Below are 22,496 nucleotides of genomic sequence, written 5' to 3'. Positions count from 1 at the left end.
TCACCTTTTAATCATGCCAGTAATAGTTTTGCCTTCCTTCCACCTTTTATAATGCATGGAATACATATGGACTGTGCCTCTAGGATTGTATTTTTAAACAATGTCCATGCCTGTTGAACACTCTAACCTTTCGGTTGCACCTTTCAGTTTTTTTCTAACTATTTTCCTCATTTTATTAGAGTTTCCTCACTTTATCAGTCACTGTTCATATAACAGTTAGCTGTCTAAAATTATCTGGCTAATTTTGGAGGTGTATTCAGTAGTGTAGCCATAGTGTTGAATATATTGTAGCCAGCCATCTTTAAGTTGGCAAGATAACATTAACGGCTAACTTTAGGGCAGCTTTATGGCCAGACCAGAATTAGCTGGATAAGTTACTGTATCCAGCTTACTCTTAATATTGGAGTTAAATAGATAACTAAACCAGCTAACTGAACTCCTCCCAGTTATACCCCGGAATGTCACTAACTTAATCCAGTTACATTTGAGCAGGCTAACTTATTAACTGGGTAGAATTTAGATAAGTGCCCAAATCTTTATGGCCAGACCAGAATTAGCCGGATAAGTTACTATAGCTTACTCTTAATATTGGAGTTAACTAGATAACTAATCCAGCTAACTCAACTCCTCCCAGTCATACCACGGAATGTCACTAACTTAATCCAGTTACATTCGAGCTGGCTAACTTATTAACTGGGTAGAATTTAGATAAGTGCTCAAATTTTTATTTAGCCAGATAACCTCAGAGTTATCTGGCTAAATGCTTTTGCATATTGACCTCATGGTTTTTAGGTTACACTTTCAAGAGCAAAGTTGACATGTTCTGTTACCCGGTGATCAATGTAAGGACCAGAAACATCTTTACAGTTATGCAGGATTAGTTATTCTGCAGTAGCAGAGACTTTAAGAATATATATTTTCTACCCCCCCCTTCTTTCCACCACAACTATGATGCAGTAATCTTCCTCCTCATTCAGTTTCCACCCTCCCCATCCAAGAAAGCAATAGCTCCCTATGGATGCTCAAATTTTCTACTTTAATATAAACAGTCTCACTTTTGCAACTATCTTTATCTTACTGGCAGACCTTCTATTACTTTGATTGTGTTTGGGAGCTGGATGCAATAACAAGATGCTGATGAAAGGTGAGGGAAGGGATGAAGCCTTAATGATGGCATTACTGCTTGCAAGTTTCATACATGAGCTCATGCAGTGATATTTCAGTGCTCTAAGACAATGTAACAGTCACTCACCTTAGTGTAAGAATCTTCCAGGTAAGCAGGGTCCTTCTCTGGATGTCCTCACAGTGGTTCAGTATTCACAGACAGCCCATGTTTCACATGTATTTATGGTCATTTGCAGATGTAGCACATCTGTTCCTGCCCTCCCTGGGGAAGATGGGATAGTGCTGGCACCTCATTAGCAAGATGCACCTAATAGATGTGGGGATAGCGAACTGCATTTTTCAAAAACAAATCATTTACATTCTAACCATTTACATGGAGATAGATATAGAACAGTTAATGTGAAAGCTTTATTTTCTGTACCAAATTTAATTAGTTGAAATCTTCTGCAAGGCAAATTTGTTTTTTTAGATAAATAATAAATACACATATAGCAAACTTGTATTGAATAGGAAGTTCATTGCATTCGGCAGTCTGCAGTCAAAGGCTGTGGCTCTCCGTGCTTACCGTCAGCACCCAGACCGATGGGGTGAATGCAGGTGCCAGGGAAGGCCTCCCCAAGAACATGCACCCAGCTGCCGTGCTCATCCTGCCTCTGCCTCCAGCGATGCTGGCTCTTGCACACTACGCAGATTTAAAGGAACCGTGGTGGGAAAAATCTCCATGGCCCCTGCTGATGACATCATCATTGCTCCCCTATAAAAGGATAGTTCCTTTACAGCAAGATGCCTTGTCAAAAGGTTGCTACCATTGTTTAGTTCTAGTTGCCTCAATGTATTCCTGGTCTTCGATCCTGCTTTCCTGGCCTTTATCTTGGCACTTTCTTGTCTTCGTTTCCTTAGTTTTTCATCTTTGTCCTGTGGTCAGTCATCAGTTCTTCAGTGTCTTCACCTGCCCACCTTTGCTCTTTCTCATCTCCCTGCCTGCCTAACTGTCCCGTCCCTTGGATGAATCTCTGGTTCTGACCTTGGCCTACTTGATTCTTGATTATGATTGAACTTCGCTGCCATTGCCCACGATAGAACGCCAACTAACTACGACTAAGATTTTTACAAAATTAGACCTCCGGGAGGCCTACAATTGGATTTGAATTAAACATGGTGATGAATGGAATACAAGGTAACCGTATAAGGTACACACAATGGGTGATATTTAACTGCTTTCTCAACTAAATTTGAAATCACACACATATATGATAAGAGAAAAGTTCAATGTTTATTATCACAACACTTTAAATGATTCAGGAAATGTGTTCTAAAACACACTCATACACTCACACATCCATACCATAAAAGCACAATTTAAGATACAGAGAAGTAATCTGCCATAAGGCCTACCATAACAATAATATTCTATGAGAAACTGCAGAATCATATATCAGTGCACCCTGTGGTCTTTGTGAAGCCTCTTACAACACTATACCTGGCTTTCACCCATTTTTAATTGTCAATATTAAACTTAAACATTGAGATATGACCAGGTATCATAAATTAAATCTCTTGAATTTCTCTTCATATGGCAGTCTTCACTGTATATATCTCTTCTCTTCTGGGCAATGCTTCATATTGTCACTGTAGTTTGACCCTGACAAGAGGCCCTTATTTCTCTGCTATCAGCTTCCTCAGGGGGATAGTGACCACTGAGAAGACAAACCCAAGCATATTCACCTTAAGTGAGCTATATATCGCAATTAACAAGACACAATAACCTATAGAAATGTGTATAACATTTTTTTTACCAATTGCGTTTATAATTCAATTTGTCCCCAGACCATCCGCAGAAATTATTCCAAAAATTACCACTTGGTTTACTCCAATATCTAGATGTCTTAAACTCTCCCAAACCGGCTTATCTTTATACGAAGGGAATTATCTGTTCATGCTATATGACCGGAATCTGTAACTGTAAAACAAAACTAAACAATACTCCATATACAATATAACCACATTCCCGGGCGCTAGACTAAAATAACGCCACCCATTCAACACTTAAACCAATATCATACCTGGTCAATATGTCCGAAACCTCAATTCGCATAGACTGTAACAATTTCTTAATACTTATGATTCGGCCGGCAAGCATGCACTGCTCCACCAACATAGCGATTAAAACCTCTTCTTCATGGCTCGTTTTTAAGGCTTTTTTAAGACTGCCACCGCCCATCGGAGGTAGGCCGAGGGCATATTCACTCTCTACGCCAGGACATCAGCGTGACTACATCACACATTGAATGATAGCACAAATGTTTTACATGAAAAAGCCATTAGATTAAATTCAAAACAGCCTGAAGTAAAATATCCTTTAATGAGATTTTCCAAAACCCTATTATTAACCAGAGATGACACTCACAGAAACCATATGTTCAATTTTTAACTATATCCGACTTACTCCAAAATGCCTCAAAGATTATACTCACAAAAGCCGCACATTCAATTTTTAACTCTATCCAACTTACTAAAAAATGCCCCAATACATTCCACAAGGACCCTACTCGTACAATACTCTCCAAATTTCCACTATTGTGTTCTCACTATTTTTCTCAAAAGCAGTTGTAAAAACATATGATCTAGAACACACAAGCATTCATGGACCATATAACAGAGAAGAAATACCCCCATAACTATTGCAATACTGAAAAAAATAGTGCAGAAGGTACAAAAAATGCGTTTCTTACCTAAGCATACTTCCCTTGCTAAACATGAATATATCATAAAAAAGCTGCCCACTCTATTTCAGCATTCAACCCATGAGGGGTCAAATTGTTCCATTCAAAAATACTTTTCTGCTCCCACTGGGGCGGATTTTAAAAGGAGCGCGAATAGGCCTACTTTTGTTTGCGCTCCAGGCGCAAACAAAAGTACGCTGGATTTTAGTAGATTCGCGTGGAGCCGCGCGTATCTACTAAAAAACCTGGATCGGCGCGCGCAAGGCTATCGATTTTGTATAGCCGGCGCGCGCCGAGCCGCACAGCCTACCCCCGTTCCCTCCGAGGCCGCTCCGAAATCCCTCCGAGGCCGCTCCGAAATCGGAGCGGCCTCGGAGGGAATCCTCTAACACCCTCCCCTCACCTTCCTCTCCCTTCCTCTACCTAACCCACCCGCCCGGCCCTGTCTATACCCCCCCCTTACCTTTGTTGGGGGATTTACGCCTCCCGGAGGGAGGCGTAAATCCCCGCGCGCCAGCGGGCCTCCTGCGCGCCGGGCCGCGACCTGGGGGCGGGTACGGAGGGCGCGACCACGCCCCCAGACCGCCCCGGGCCATAGCCACGCCCCCGTACCCGCCCCCAAACGCTGCCGGCACGCCCCGAAAATGCCGCGACGACCGGGACCGCCCCCGACACGCCCCCCTCGGAGAACCCCGGGACTTACGCGAGTCCCGGGGCTCTGCGCCCGCCGGTAGGCCTATGTAAAATAGGCTTACCGGCGCGCAGGGCCCTGCTCGCCTAAATCCGCCTGGTTTTGGGCGGATTTAGACGAGCAGGGCTCTGAAAATCCGCCCCACTGTGTGAGAAGATGCTGAGTGTCTCCCTCTGCATTATAACACTGTTTAATTAAAAAAAAATGTAATATCTTCTACACTATTTTTTTCTTGTATCCAATGACCCACTAAAGGAGCTGACTCCTTCCTTGTACGTACACAACTTTTGTGCTCAACGATTCTTTATCTGATGGTCCTGTTAGTGTGACCAATATATGCTAATGCACAAGGGCATATTATGACATAAACTACCCTTTCAGACAAACAAGAAAAATGTCCAGGTAGAATGTATGGGTGAATACTTGTTTTAACCTGATATTGTTGGATATGTAACACATTAGAGCAGACAGAACAATGACCACATTGATATTGACAATGAGGACGGGTATCTATCACTGAATCCCCACTACGTTTTAACCTGTCCCGTAGAGATCTACCTTTTTTAGTGGCAAAAATAGAGCGTTCAGTAAATCCTGGCAGGGTTGATAACAAAGTCCAATGTTTTAATATACTTTGTTTTATAGCTGTAGTTTTAGACGAATAAGGAAGCGTGCAAACAATCCTGGATATTTTCTCTTTATGTTGTACTTTCAAAAGATTCTCACGGTTTGCATAAAGTCCTCGTTTGAATGCTCTCTTAACTATTTGTTTACTGTAACCCCTTTCCAAAAATCTAACTGTTAACTCTTGTTCTTTAACTTTGTATTCCTCTGAATCGAAGAAATTGCCCACAAGGTATATTCTCCTTAAGCTTTCTTGGATGGAAACTTTCAGCATGGAGCAATATGTTTCTATCCGTGGGCTTCCTATACACCGTAGTCTCTATACCATTATTGCCTTTGGTAACCAACATATTGAGAAAAGTAACAGAAATTGTATGTTTAACGAAAGTAAATTGCAAATTGGCATCACTTCAGTTCATATGTGTCTGAAAATTCAACAATAAGGCTTCATCACCTTTCCACAAGAAGAACAGGTCATCTATATATCGTTTCCAAACTATAACCTGATCAAAAAACCAGGTGGAATATATGCACTGTGCCTCATATTCCGCTACGTATAATCCTGCAACAGTTGGAGCCAACGGGGAACCCATTGGAATACCTCTAACTTGTTTGTAAAAGACTTTATTAAATCTAAAGTAACTTTCAGTCAAAACAAGTTCAACCAACTCCATCATTAGGTGATACTTCCTATTAGCAATACTACTCTTTTTAACAACTTACGCAGTATAGAAAGTATAGTTCTTTATAAAGCTTCGATAATAGTTGGTGAACCCCAGGAATCTCCTCAAAGCCTTCAGGAGGGTAGGTTGGGACCAATTCTTGATACTTTCAAGCTTGTGAGGGTCCATTTGGAAGCCTTCTTTCGACACTATGTAGCCTAGAAAAGGCACTGAGTCTTTGTGAAATTCACACTTAGAGAGTTTGGCGTACAGCTGATGTTCGTGAAGACGGTGGAGTACTTGCTTGACATCTGCAATGTGAGTGTCCAAATCCTGGGAGAAGATTAATATGTCGTCCAGGTAGACCACAACATTCTTGTACAGTAGATCCCGCAAGATGTCATTCATCATATTTTGGAAAATGGCGGGTGCATTGCACAACCAGAACAGCATTACTAGATACTTGAAGTGCCGTCTCACGTGTTGAAGGCCATTTTCCATTCATCGCCACTCCAAATGTGAATGTGATTTATATCATTGTCTGTCCTTGCGACAAAATTAATGTTGGTTGCACTAAACGTTCGATCCACACTAGGCTCATTGAACATCGCAGCTGTCTCTTGACTGAAAAGATTCAAGCTCCTATTGTAACACATTGTCTTTTGGAAAAGCATAAGTTCGTGGATCTCAATTGGTGAGTGATAGATTGCATTCATCTATCAGGGAGGGGGGGGGGGGTGATACACAAAAACTCCTTTACCTTAGGGAGCAACAATGGATTTTTTATTTAAACACTAAACAGCCCCATGGTCTAAATGCGGCAGTCGAATGGTATTCCTTGATTTAAAGGTCTGGTGAGTCAATAGCAACCACTGACGTCAATTGCTGCCCACATGGCAATTTTGGATTGGCTGTGGGTCCTTTAAATAATGGCGCGAGAGCGCCCCTCCAGTTGAAGAAACGCATTACCGGCAGGTCGGCAAGCAAAGCCGTCCTTAACATGTTGGTACCACATCACTGAATATCATTTTGCAAGTATTACAAGTATAAATATTTGTCGTGTAAATAATGTTTTTTTACTATCCACAGCAAATTTCGGGCTTCTATAATCTGAGCCTCTTACACGATGGAAATATGGCGTTTCTTCATGCTACATTAAGCTAAGTAGAATTTTTGGAGTTTATTGAAATTGCACTAAAGAATCCTTTCATGACGCTTGTGATATATTGGAATTTCACCTTGTGTACTGGACTGTCACAAAGCAAAGCAAAAAATCATTTATGACCTATGATTATACCGGTTGGTGCATCAATGTTTATGCTATCTAGCATTATAAAATGCCCATGTATGAGGTCTACTAAATGAGATAAAAAATCTGTTTCACCCATGGTGTTCATATTTTAGTATAATTCAGTGTGGTTTAACAGCTTCTATTCTTGTTGCCATTGATATGGCTGACACCACCGTTCTAATTAATTGAGAGCAGTATTGTGATTATTTGACAAAATCTGTCATGAACAGGTAATGAGTGCCATGGTGTTTTTTCTAAATATGGTTTTCTGTCCTTCCACCGTTCATTCCTTCGCATGTAAAATTGTTTCTGTGTGTTGTTTATGTACTATATTTTAATTGAATTATGCATTGATCTTTTATTTTAGCCCCCCTGAAGCAGCCCCAGATTGGATGAAACTCAGGCCTTGAGTCGGGCATTTACTGGAATATTGGAATGAATACCATCTGGGTGACAGTGGATCGATTTAGCATGATGGCACACTTCGTGGTGCTCCCTGGAATACCTTCAGGCTTGGAGTTTGCAAAGCTCTTCATAACGCACATATTCCACCTCCACGGACTACCTTCTCACATCGTATCCGACCGTGGGTCCTAATTCACGGCACGATTCTGGAGGGCCTTGTGCAAATTGTTTGACATCTCTCTAGACTACACCTCAGCCTATCATCCGCAGTCGAATGGCCAGACGGAATGGATGAATCGAACAAAGAAGAAGTTTATTCGAGCTTATGTCACGTCCCAACAGAATAACTGGGTCAAATTGCTTCCATGGGTTGAATTCACCATCAACTCTCATCCAGCAACATCTACTGGATTGTCACCTTTTGAAGTGGTTTTTGGATGTTCCCCAACACTGCCACTTCCATTGAAGCTCTCAGTGCCGTCCCCAGCAGCTCAATCTACTGCTGATGATATCCATAATCTGTGGGTTCAGACAAAGGACATGCTAATCAAAGCGAGTGACCGTGTTAAGAAGTACTATGATGCGCACCATTCGCAAGCTCCAGTCTTCAAGCCAGGAGACAAGGTCCGGAAGTGGGTAAATCGACTACAAAGTCAGTAGCGATATGCGACCAGGGCCGTTCTGCAACTGGCAGTGGTTGCATTTGACCCCATTGTTGTCCAGAAGCGGGTTTGTTCTTGGCGTAATTGGTGCAGGATGCCACGAAGGAATAGGTATCCTTTCTGATGGTAGGCCACCAATACAGCTTCTGTATCTTGAGCAGGTTACGATGTTGGCCAGGATGGCCAGCCAGCTTGGAATTGTGCGCCCAAAAGAGCACTTTCTTCTTGAGTCTTTTAGGAACGATTGTTTTAACAGTGGGTACAGACTGGGTGGATGCCAAGAGGATCATCTTCTGGTCAATTATGTGCTGTGGCTGATCAGGCACATCCTCCGAATGAAAAGAGCGTGATAGAGCATCTGCTCTGGTGTTTCTATCTCCAGGGCGAAACTTCAACACAAAATCAAAACGATTAAAAAATAAGGACCATCTGGCCTGTCTGTAATTCAGACATTTTGCGTGGCAGAGATACTCTAGATTTTTATGATCCATGAATACGGTTATTTGATGTTGAGTGCCTTCGAGCCAAGGCCGCCAATCCTCAAATGCAAGCTTTATTGCCAAGAGCTCTTTATCGCTGATCCCATAGTTTTTCTCGGCTGGAGAAAATCTTCGTGAGAAGAATGAACAGGGACGTAAGGCTTTCAAGTCTCCTGTTTTGCCTCAGGCAGGCGTAACTTGTGCAACAAAGGTAGGGGGAGGGTTTAGACAGGGCCGAGGCGGGGGGGGGGGTTAGGTAGGGGAAGGGAGGGGAAGGTGCCGGGGGTGGGGGGGTTGGAGGAAAGTTCCCTCCAAGGCTGCTCCGATTTCGGAGTGGCCTCGGAGGGAATGGAGGCAGGCTGCGCGGCTCGGTGTGCTCAGGCTGCCGATTTTGGGCAGCCTTGTACGTGCCGACCCCAGATTTTAACAGATTCGCGCGGCTACGTGCGTATCTGTTGAAATCCGGCGTACTTTTGTTTGCGCCTGGTGCACGAACAAACGAACGCGAGCACGTAGTTTTATAAAATCTGCCCCTTCATGAATATGCTTAATGAATTGGGAGAGGACAGGAAGGATTGTATTTTGGTAACCATGTTTATGAAATTCCTATACAGCAGAATTGCTCAGGATGTCTTTGACAGTGTTACGAGAACTGCTGCAATCGCTTGAAAGACCACATTATGTGCCAACTGTCTTTATTTTACAGTTGGCTAATTATTTTATGTTTCAAGAAAGCATTTATCAACAAATATTTGGCACAACAAAGAATGCCAATATGGCACCATCATTGGCAAATCATTAGATTATTCACTTTTTTCACTACACATAAAATTTTGGAAAAGGTTTATAGATGACATGTTTTTGCTTTGGGATGGGAGTGAAGATTTAATGAAGTTCCATCAATGGATTAACTACTGCCGTGATACTATGGAAAATAATTTGAAATCCATTTCTTTTTTAGAACTTCAAATTATGAAAATGTCAACAGTGTTTTTGATTATTTCAGAAGCCAAAAGATCACAGCACCTTTATTGCGGTGGTTGGCCGCCACGTTCCGCGGCCAGCTCTACTCACCCCCCACTGAGTCTGTTTAGCTCGCCCCATGGATGCGGCCTGAGAAAGTCGCCATCGCTGCCCTCCTCCGCAGCAACCAGACGCCAACACTGGTGCGCCTTCCCCCATGGGGTTCCTTAGATGTGCGTGTGTGGTTTGCCCTGACCTTTAAAGGGGCCACAGTGGGAAACTCACCCGCAGCCCCATCTGATGACATCTGCAGGAAGGCCTTTATAAGGGCAGCTCTGCCCTCCCAGAATCGCCTCAGCAATGGCTGAGCTCCGTGTGGGTAGTGTGTTGCTCCAGCTCCTGCTTCAGTTCCTGATCCAGGCCCTGCTCTAGCTCCTGCTCCAGCTCTTGCTCCAATTCCTGATCCAGCTCCTGCTCCAGTTCCCCGAACTGCTTTCCTGGCCTTCACCCTGGTACATCTCTTGGATTCCTCTGCTCGCTGCCTGCCCCGACTCTGGCCCGTCTGACTCTGCCTTTGTCCAATGTCCACCTGGAACCTTCGTACGGAGACCCGCACCTAAGTCCAGTTGTCCCCGGCACCCAAAGGCTCAACCTGTGGGGAACAAGGGCTGGTAGTTGTGAAGGTCCAGTAGGGTCTCTGCACCACCCTGGGCCACCTGCCAATGGCAAGGACCTACAGTGGGGTTCACCCCCTGTAGGTAGCGTCAACCCCGCCTTGGCCCAAGGGTCTACATCGCAACAACCTTGTTGAACTATTCACATCAATATATAATAATAAAGAAATGGTGCCCCATATACTATAAATTATTTATTAGGATACAATTCAGTTCCCATTCACATTTAAAAAACACATAACACATATACATTGTAAAAGTAATCCCATCCTACAACAAACAAATAATCATACATATGTATATTAAAACATCACCCAATTTCCCTAGTCCCAACTAGGACCCTAGTTTTGCTGGCTTCTTCAGGGGACTAAACCTACCCACACATTAACCTGCGTACAGCAAACAAATACAACATAGCTTAACACATCTGTTCCATTGACAAACAAAGTTATGAACACATTTGCCCATATATAAATCACATTGGACCAAAATATGCCTCCAATGTGATCCATTGACAAAATACCCATTTATCAACAACTATCCAAGAATATTTCTTATCACATTACTGGCTTAAAAAAATCTTTCATATCACATTGCCGTACTTAAAAACAGTCACTGCCTCAACCGCATGACCACTAGCAAGAGGTCTCATTGGAAAAATGGATACATGCTGTCTTTTTTAATGGAGATATAGGCACCCCTATATAAAGCATAAACCTTAGAATTAAACAATAGATAGAAATTCTGCTAATGTGGCTTTTATGATATCATATATCAGAGGTGTAAATGACCATCATATATGTCTGTTGTGTCAATGGCTATTTCAGTAAAGCCTATTTTGGCACAGAGACCTGGTATTTATGGTGCAACTGGCTTTTTGGTAAAGCCTTAGAGCACAATATCCAGATTAATATCCAGATTAATCATCGGTCATTCCATACTGCTGTCCTTATAGTGGCTATGAATAACTGTAATTATGAATATCATGAGATAGTGCACGTATGAACATCATATAATGTGCACTTATCTTTATTGTTGTAGTCCAGAAGGTGATCCTCCGACTCTGCAGTGTTTCGGAGTGAAATAAACTCCTTCTTCAGGGAGCTTCAGGATGACTGAGCAGATAATATCAGCTTCAAATAGCCTATAATTTAATTCTCTGAGAGATGGTCAGCATGACGTACTGAAAATGCGGGTTATTTGATAATGAATGGTCCTAGCAGTCTACAACTTGCTATGGCTTCCTTTGTCACGTCTTTGTCATTTACACCTCTGATATATGATATCATAAGAGCCACATTATCAGAATTTCTATCTATTGTCTTTTTTAATGGACCATCATCCCTTCATTTTTTAAAAAAAGGCAGTACATGATAACAAACCTATACTTCCATAGGTACAGTACAACAAAGATCTTCAAATACATCAGGCAAAAACACCAGCTAAATGAATCCCAGCCAAAAAATGCTGAACTATTCAAGTCACCATTCTCGTCATCTTAAAGACAATCTGCCTATGTCTCTGTTTCTTAGAATTAGACAGAACTGTAGTACAGTCAAGGATTTTAAATAAGAGTCTAGAATCCTATGCCAAAATTTAGTGGAGAGGGGATATAATGACTACGGTATTTGTCAGGCATACACGCATGCCCTGTATTGCAATTGGGATTTGTGACTTCAAACATCAACAAAGATTGATTCCAAAGAAGAATTTCCAGTATATGTACTTCATCAATAATATTGTAAAAATTATTAAGAAATATTGGACTGTGATGTATTTGCCTAATTGTTTTTCAACTGAAGCACAGATGTTTGCTTTTTCTAGAGACAGAAATTTACACGAGTGTCTAAATCCAACAATGCTGCCTATTGTAGAAGACAGTATGAAAGAAACTACCACAGGGGATATTTTAAAAGGACATTTCAGATATGGATATCATTTACTCTATAATTATGTTGAATACAAAGGAGTTTTGGAATCCATTAATTAACCAACGATACATCTTGAAACATTTTACTATCTGCAGAACTATCTATGTTGTATGTTTGATAAAATGGCCATGCAATAAACTAGGGAAAAACCATGTTTTTTGGGGGTTTTTTTTCTGGACGCGCTATAAGTTATGTTGAGTTCAGCACTCTCAATCATTTTCAAAAGTTATCTTGTATGTATGGAACACTTCTTGGCAGCAAAAATAGGTAACCCCACCGTATCTGCTTATCTCTGCGTTGTGTGTATATACATTTAACAGCACCTCAGTTCCCTGTGACTAGTATCATGTTCCAAAAGATTCCCAGCAGGCAAAAAATACCAAATAGTTACTCTTTTAAGGTCAGAATATATTTATTTATTGCATGCTGTTCTAGCTGAGACCCAGCAGTCCTCTGTAAATAAGTTAGAAATAAACTGATAGATAATATGCTCACTAATTGCTCCATGTAATACAAGGGTCCTATATTGCTCTTCACACCATCATGGTTTTCTTCTATCTTTCTTTCTCCTCCTCCATTCCCACATCTCCTAGTCTTAGTCCATCTTGTCTGGCCTGCTAAGTGGGAGACTAGATGGCCTAAGTAGCTGTTCAACTGTTTAGCTTTCAGCAAGCTTCCCATGAATCAAAATAACAATAGCTATTCCTCCATCTTGTGTCTCAGGATCAAATGCATCTGATATAAAATGGTGAATGTTGTATAATGTAAACTCACAGCTATTAGTGGAACAAACATGAATAAACAATCCTCAGCTTAGAACATTCTCAGGGACTAAGATGACTATATCACAGTAACCAGACATATCCTGGTGAAATCAAACAAGATGCATTATTTACATATAATAATACCATTTCCAACCTGAAATGAGTGAATTGTAGTTGTCAGTTGATGCCCTTGAGATCCAGTATGGGCTGAAATGACCCTTCCTTCTAGAGCTTGACAAAATAAATGGAATATCAGCCCATATTTTGCTGCGATTTGGGGATGGCGATCACTGTTTCAGAATCAACAGCTCTTCTAATGTCACTTCTACTTCTACCTTTTTCTGAGGGGCGTTGCATAGAGAGACCTTGAAAGCATCTGGAGGAATGTGAAGAAATTTGAGAGCATAGTCATTCCAAATCATTTTGAAAACCCATTGATCCAAAGTAATCTGGGCCTACTTGTGATAAAACTAGGATAGATGACCATCTCCTGCACCACCAGGTGAGCCCGCAAACCTTTATTTCTAAGACCGAGGAGCTCCACTTCTGGAGCCCATATCATTTGGAAGACCTCAGGGCAAAAAAACTGAGATCTGCAGAAGGGATGGGTTCTTTGGGAAGAACCTCCCTTATAAGGTCAAAAAAGCCTGTACCTTGAAAGCGGCCAGTCACCCGAGAAGTCTGGGCAACTGATTTCTTATCCTTTGGTAAACATGGGACCTGGGTCTCTTCCCATTTAATTGCCATTTTTTCCAATTCACTGCCAAACAAGAGTGAGCCTTTGAAAGGCAGCTTAGTCAGATTGGACCAGTTGCAGAGCCACAGCTGTTGCCTGGATGCAATAATTGAAGCATATCCTCTGGCAACTGTATGTACCAAGTCACAGCCTACATCAGCCAGGAAGGTGACTACTGGTTCTACCATAGGCCCTAGATCAGAACCAATGCCACCAGATTCTTGACAAAGCCATAAGGTAGCCCGAGCTACTAAGGTGCAAGTTCATTGTCACTGCCTCAAAGGCTTGCTTCAGGATAGCCTTAATCCTTCTATCATGCACATCCTTCAGAGCCACATCTCCCTTTACCAGGATGGTGGTACATTTTGTGACAGAACACACCAAGGCATCCACTTTAGAAAAACACAACTGCTCTCTGGCTTGTGGATCCAAGGGGTATAGGCTCACTAAGATATGTCCTTCTTTAAAGAATGATTCTGCTGCATTCCATTCCAGATCATTCAACTCCTGGATGGCATCCAAGAGAGGAAAGAAACAAGAAGCCTTGAGCCTCTTCTGCATCCCCAAGAAGTCAGGCCCAGCCATAGCGAGGGTCTTCAGGGTCTAAGACATCAGACATAGAAGCTCATCACTCTGAAATAAACATAGAAGAGTTCTTTATGGCTCCAAATCTGGGGGAATATCCCCTTCCTCACCAGGAGAGCTCCCACCGTCATCATCAGTATCATCCTGATCCACCTGCATTTGAGATCTGTCAGACTGCACTGCGCTATAGCACTTGATCATGGAGACAGGCAGAGGAGTACTTGGAGCGCCTGGACATTTCTTAGTAGGAACTGCCACTTCAGTAGACCAGCCCTGTAAAAATGTCTACAATCCCTGGAAAACTTCTACCCATTCCAGGCCCCAAATGCTGAACCTGACATCCTGTGTGCCAGTATCCCCTGAGGTCTCGACCCACAGACCAATCAGAGGAGTAGACACCTCTGTAGTGTCTCCCTCAGCCCCACTCCCCTCAGACCGAGGAGATAGACCATCGTCGGCAAAATTGAAAGGAGGCAAATCTTCCTGAGCATTCAGGCAATGCTGACAGGCTTAAAGAAAGCTCAGGATAATTGACTCTAATGTGGCAGGCAGCACAGATATATAAGCACATAGGTTTCTTCACTGTGGGCGCCATGCTATAAGCGTACAGTTCAATGGAGTTTTGCACCTAGCTTTTCCGCACGAAGAAATGTGCTTAATATGCATGCACAAATAATGTGTGCACAAGCCAACGCGGTTCGGCCGCTTGTCCCACTGGATGCTCAAACTGAACACCCAGAACCAATGCATAAACTGGGCACTGGGCGCCCAAGACGTGTGTGCAGAAGGAAGACTGACCAATTGTATGCACAAACGGGAATGGGTGCACACCCAGATGTGTAAACGCATGCCGATGGTCTGAAGCAAAAAAGTGTGCAAAGGTACCCTGCAGCCTACCGTGTGCCCAAAATGGGAGAAGCCTGGAAGTGGGGCCTAGGCAAACAGCTGCTCAACCCTCCGTGCCTGCCCTCTCTAATCACCTCACAGAACTCCCCAGAGATGTGAGCAGGACAGCCTAACGCTGAGGAAACAGACCCTTCTTCTGCTGTCTTCCTGTTGCTGACTTTTACCTGAGCTCAGCCCTCCCTGGCTGTGAGCAGGAATGGGTCCCAGCTGCAGGGGGAGAGGGCTAAAGACTTTACAGCCGAGCCTCTCTCGGTCTGCGACCACTAATTGGAATTTAGGTCCACGCCAGTCAAGGCTACTGGACTGAAGGCACTCTGTTGAGAGAAATGCATGTCCAGTATCTGCTGGGGATGGAGAATACTGGCGGGCTGATGTCAGGGTGGGACTATATAGCCATGATGTAAGCTTTTGCTCCGTCTCCATCTGCTGGCAGAGGTGCATAACCCACTCGCTGGGACTGACCTACCCAAATGCTTAGGAATTGTGATTTACCTTTCAAAAACCTGCAAGGATTCCTACTTCCACTAGTGATCGCCTTAAAAAAAAAATCATGTCACGGGCGTCAAGAGGCAAACGTAGCAGTGAAAAAGGAAGAGGTAAGGCTATTCTTCCTCCAGAGTGCCCAGAGGTAAGCACATAGGATGAGGGCCAATAACCCTCCTACCAAGCTCAGAAGGGATATTTTAGAGAGGGAAACAAGCTGGATATACCGGGTTGGCTGATTATCTGCAACAGCCTGTTCCCATCTCCACTGTTGGTGCAGGGGCAGAGGAGGAAGGTGGTAGAAGCAGTGGGAGAAGACTCGGAGCCGTGCATTAGCTAGAGCCAGCACGGCGTTCCCTGTTCAAGTCTGATCAGTGTCTGAGCAGATCTGTACTGACTCAGATAAATCATGTGAGGGATTCAAAGAATTAGGTGAAGGGATATTGAAAGTCTGGTAGCTGAGGAGGGTTTGAACCTAGTTACTGGTGTGATATCTGGTTAGCAGCTGCTGACTGTAAGCAATACTGCCGGGGCCAAAATCACCCTCCCCACCAGGAGGAGCAGCAGCCAGCTGAGAGCATGAGAGAAACCCCTGGTGTTGTAACTCCTGCTTCAGCCCCATCAGCAGCAGGCATTGCTTTTCTATATTGCTTACAGAGCAGACTAACTACAATAAAGTGCGACTGGAACTGGCCATCCATAGCATGTGAAGAATTATCAGAGAAGTATATCTTTGAAATTTCTATTTTGTTTACTACCGAGTTTGTGCATGGTATTTTAATCTTTCCATTGAGAATTGAGCCTTTGTGTTTACTTTTCTCTTACAGAAGAATCAGAGGAGAAGATTTCTCCAATGGCCATGGATTCAGGTAAGCATCTTTATAAATGCATTTTATGCGTAATGTGTCAGCCTCTTGTAGTTGGCGCATTTAGCTTGTAATGCCTTGTGGCAGCTGCTAGGGGGCAGAACTAGAGCTTGTAGGATTGAGATCGGAGAAACAGGAACACCAGAATGATGAGTGGCTTTTGAGGATTTGGTAGCGATGCTAGGGAACACTGTTAGCGCACGTTGACCGTTGCCCTCTCTTTCTCTTCAACTCAACATCTTTATTTTGAACCTAATAACTTAACTTTAAAAACCAAAACACTAACTCCCTTTCACAGATTTGTTTTCCATATCTTGGCGTAAGCTGTGTGTGTGTCCCCGTGTGTCTTAATGGACGGTAAATCTAAATGCATTAAAAAAAAATTAATTCAAGTCCCTTTCTAAATCACTGAGCGGGAGCTGCAGGCGAATGTAAACTGATGTGTGATGATTCAGATATGGTGTAGTCCATAATATACCATGGAGCAATTATGCATTCACAACACCTTTGCATCTATTCATTTACACTCTTTTCCTTACCTTTGACTCTCTAAATATTTTTATCGGCTTTAGTAAACTGTTCAATAATCTTAAACTAAAGGGAAATTGTTCCAGTGTATAGAGGACATCAGGGTTCCACTATAGAGGCTTTTCTCTTAGTAATTAGGGCTTATCAGGCTTTATGCTTTATGAGCACGTACCATCACAGCTTCCCTGTCCACAGGATTTTCTTAGTGACAGTCAATCATCATTGTCTCCTTTACCTTTCTCTACAGGAAAGGCCAGCTTATTGCAGGTAAAGCTCAATCCCTTTTTGTCCTTTATATACAGGAGGATTAGCCAGAGTTATAAGAACTAAGCTCTGTAAAAGGATTAATAAATTCCCCAATAATCTTTAGTGTTAATGCACTATGTGACATTTATCTGCCCTCCACTTCACTTGCAAGCCTCTAAAAATGCCAGTAAAATACGTGGCAATTTGGCAATTCTTTACCGTAAACTAAAATTATTTTCTTATCTTTCTTTTAAAAGGTTTCTTTAAGTTCAAATACTATTTTCCATTCACAAATACACAATAAAACATCTATGTGTTTTCTCTCTAATTTGAGAGCTTTTCACTTCTGCTGGGCCTCAAATCTGCGCTCTAGCAGTTGCAGCTCCACCGCTCTCAGCACTGCTTCCGTCAGGATCTCCGAAATTCCAATCCGCCAGTTCGTTTTTTCCCCCTTAACCGGGACGTCACTAATTTAATGACCAGCACAGCCCAGCAGAACTCCAGGGCAGATAAATACATTTTATTTATATATATATATATATATTTTTTTTTTTAATCCATTTCGTAGTATGTTCCAGCATTTGTGAAGACAACACCTACTAGCGTTAGGATTAGGAGAGGATGGTACTAGATTGGGGATCCCATCCCCCACTGAAAGCAGGAGCAGGAATGTCACAACAAACGTGAAGCCGCCCCCCCCCCCACTGGTGAGCCAGCAGCCACTGCCCCCCACTTCCATGGTAAGAAACCATGGGACAAATGGGGTGGTGTCACCTATCTCTGTCCTGGGGCAAGTGAGAGGCAACATAAAAGCTGACAACATGGATCACAGGGAAACAATTGCCCTGCATTATTATCTCCTGTAAGTTTTTGATTGCATGTGATTTGAGCAGCCGCTGCATATCTTATCCCCAAATACAAAATTGCCCTCCAGGACAACATTTATTAGGTGGGTGACCCTTACTCTGCACGTTCACAATCTATGCCCAGATGCTGGTACAGATGCTATTCATGGCTGCCTCTCCCTGACTGCACTCTGGCGGCAGCCGGACAAGGCAAGAACAGGCAAGAGCTCTAGCAGGGGCGCACCAGCAGGGTAGGGGTGGGATGTGCTGCACTGCCTGGTGATGGATGAGAGCCATACCAGGCCCATATCTTGGCAATGATAAGAGCGATGACTGAGAGCTAAATGACAGCAATGATAAGGCTGATGATGGAGAGCAGGAAGATAACCCTGAAACTCAAGACCATTATTGTTTGTTTGTTTTTTGTTACAGACAGTGGCAACAAAATAATCAGCACATTGGATAGCGAGGGCCACCAGGGACATGATGCTTTGCACACTAGCTGCACCTTGCAGTAAAGAGAGGCTCTAGGGCTTGGGGGAGAGCTGGTCAGAAGCCGTGCCCTGTGGGACCTGATAGAAAAGTGCAGAAAAATAGCAAGGCATTTTAACTGGAGAAACACAGCAGTCAGGGCACCTGTGCACCAACTCACACAAGATGCAGGCACCAGGTGGAATTCTACTTATCTAATGATGTAAAGATTAGTGGAAAACAATCGCCCCTTCATGAGTTGTCTGCGGAAGCTGAGATCAGTATGGATTGCCCCACCGGGGTGTCAGGACTGATTACAACTGATGCAGGAAGTACAAGCCCTGAAGCCCAACAAAGATGCCACGAAGGATCTGAGTTCAACAACAGCCACTTTGGGTGAGATCATTCCCAGAATCAATATCCAGGAGGAATAGGAACTGGCACCAGAGGCACTGTCACTGGATGCAGAAAGTGAAAAATGAGCTCAAACCCTTTACCTGGTTGAATTCTTATATACCGGACGCCTTGTGTTACCCACAGGTAAAGGGGAGTTTCGCCCTGCAGTCCAGCCCTCTGATGTATGTGCGCTGATGACATCCAGTTTTACAATCTTTGTACTGGGAATTCCCTCAAGATGCTTCTCTTCGTTACCTTGCTGCTATTGAGGGATGACTAGTGGACAACTACTTAATTCTGAAAGCAGGCAAACCTTCTTTACTTTGGGTAGGCTGTGGGGATCTTTCTTTGACCAGTGTTTCATGTTTCGATGGAACATCGGTTGCAAGGATAACAAATGAAACCCATACATTAGATGTCGTAATTGACTCTAAATTGTCCATGAAAAGTCAAATTAAGCATGTGGTAAATACCGCCTTTTATAAACTGAAATTGGTTCACTCTCTGAGTAATATTTTGTCAGTTATGGGTTTTCATATTGTTGCACAGGATTGATGGAATTCTTTAGATATTGGGTTATCTAAATATTTGGCTAGAGTTTTACAGCTTCCACAGAATGCGGCAGAAAGGATTATATATGGGTTACATTGGACAGAAAGTGTTTCAGAACAAATAAGGGAATTAATTATACTGGTTGCCCATTGCCTTGTGTTCTTCATTGATGATCTATACCTTATTGGCTAAGGCTGTTTATCAGGAGCATATTTGATTATCTGACAAGATAAAAGGGTATGAACCACAAATTGAGGTCAGGTTCTCAGCCTCTTTTGTAAGTTCCTACTATAGTAGAGTGTAGGACACATGCTGGTAGGTCAAAGGTGCTCTCAGTTTTAGTGCTCTAAGAGATAAGGAGTGGGAGTGAGTATATCAAGTTTCAGAAAATAATTAAACCGTACCAGTTTGTGCAAGTTTACACTATGTACATTGTAAAGTTGCAATTATCAGCTGTAATTTAGTATTTACTGAAGTTTGATGTGATGTATAACATTGTAAAGGTTTATGTATTTTACATGCATGTAACTTTTATTATTTTATGTACATTTATTGTGCTCCTCATTGGACAATATTTGGATTCATGGAATATAACATTTTATAAAGAAAATAAAAATAAAAACCCAAAGCACCAGGATGAAAACTACCTGAAAAAGAAGTTAAAGAGATAATAGAGTGATAGGAGAAAGGTCTTCCAAGTATCCTCACCAAATATGAAAGACGAAAAACCTTGTTTTCTAGAATATTGATCTTTTGAAGAGTTTATGAACGCCTTGCCGAATTTCCTTTGTCCTGACTCCATAAACAATGGGATTCATCATGGGAGGGACAAGACAGTTCAGTATAGCAGGCAAAGTTTGCATATACATAGGTACACTCTGGCCAAGCAAGAACAGAAGGAATGAAAAGGTTGCTGAGACAACAAAAAACAAGATGACAATAATGTGGGAACTGCAGGTGCTGAAAGCCTTCTTACGTGCTTCAGGAGAGCCAAGCTTTAGCACGACTCGCAGTATGAGAAGATATGAGAGGGTAATCAGACTGTTATCAAGCACTGAAAATGCACACATTAAGATAATCAGGTAAATTGTGTTCCAGGTAAAATCTCCACATGCAAGCTTCAATATAGTTATATGCTCACAGAATGAGTGGTATAATACATTAGAGTCACAATATAGAAACCATGTGGTGAAGTGAGGCAGGGGGCTCAATAACCCCAGAGTTAGTATTACAATGAACACTAACGATTTGATGATGAATGATTGGTTGATAATGGAAGAGTATCTCAATGGATTACATATGGCAACATAGCGATCAAAAGACATAAGCATGAATAATGATGATTCCAACCCCTCAAACCAGTAAGTGAGAACCATTTGGGTCAGGCAAGCTGTAGCATTTATAGAGTTTGCATCAAACCAAAGGATTGCGAGGACCTTTGGCATCACAGAGGTAGACAATCCTAGATCTACTAGTGCAAGCACAGAGATGTAGATGTACATGGGTTCATGCAGGCTCTTTTCTAAAGTAATTACTAGCACCAAGGTACCATTTGCAAAAATTGCTACTAAGTACATGACAGCAAAAGGGATGGACAGCCATATCTTCAGGTCCTTGATCCAGGAGAATCCCAGCAGGATAAATTCTGAGGGCATTGCTGATAGGCTATTGGCTGAGCAGTTACACATTTTTGATACCTGGAAATAGAATGATTATTGTTAGAGATTGCCATTTTAAAATGCATGATCTGTTTTTCAATAAATACATACAGTACCAGGGGCGGATTGAGGGAAAATAGTGGCCCGGGGGATTTTTCTCCATACTGGCCCATGGGTACCCAATTTCATATACAATATAATTTACATATATAATTTACATATATATGTACACACCCCTATATTTCGGCATGGTCCTCCCGTATCAACACAGTACTATTGCCAAAACTCAAAGAATAACAACCCCACCTATGAAAAAGAATACCACAAATATTACACCAGAATCTAAAATATCAATACACCTATCAGGAAAACAGAACAGGCCAAGCTACTACAGATCCCTACAGAGAAACCACATGCTAAAAGAATGCTTCATCTCAGTCTTTGCATGCAGAACACAAACTCTCACCAAATACAGAATAAAGCCACATAAAGTATAAATAGAAATGCGCAGACAAAAACTAAACTGTAAAATGTATCACGCTAGACTCTATACAGTGCAACAATGGATAAACAAAAATGTCACCATTCTTCATGAAACAATCAATAAAATCAAGATATATAAATCATGAATCATAATTATAAAATCAAACTAATAACATAATTTCAAAACAGCTGATGAATAGAATATCCAATAACTAAAGACTCAAGCAAATTTTGAAACCTTTACCAAACACCAATAAAATATTTCAAACAGCAAACACATCACATACTACCCAATAATTAAAATGGTAGTCAGTCAAGAAAAATGAACTTAAAAAGCCACCTTTACTTACCCTCTCCAGCAGTTCTCCTACTTCTTTCCCTTGCAGGCCACACCAGAAGCAGCAGTAGCTGCTGAAGCTGTCCTCATGGTCCTCTTCCTTAGGGACCACAACCAGTCTCTTCTCTTTCTCTCTCACACACACACACCAGTCACACCCTCAAGACCAATTTCTGTCTCTCACACACCAATCATCTCCCCAACTAGTATCTCTCTCTCACACACTCACAAGCACACACATACCACCAGTCATCTCCCTGATCAGTCTCACACATACACACATTAGGGATGTGAATCGGGTGATCGATCGTCTTAATGATCGATTTTGGCTGGGGGGGAGGGAAATCTGATCGTCATGGTTTTTGTTTTTTTTTAAATTGTAAAAAATCGTAAATCGGGGGAGGGCGGGA

Source organism: Rhinatrema bivittatum, chromosome 5 (genome assembly GCF_901001135.1).
Source record: "Rhinatrema bivittatum chromosome 5, aRhiBiv1.1, whole genome shotgun sequence".
Classification (NCBI taxonomy): domain Eukaryota; kingdom Metazoa; phylum Chordata; class Amphibia; order Gymnophiona; family Rhinatrematidae; genus Rhinatrema; species Rhinatrema bivittatum.
Note: the sequence above shows the minus strand (reverse complement) of the source record.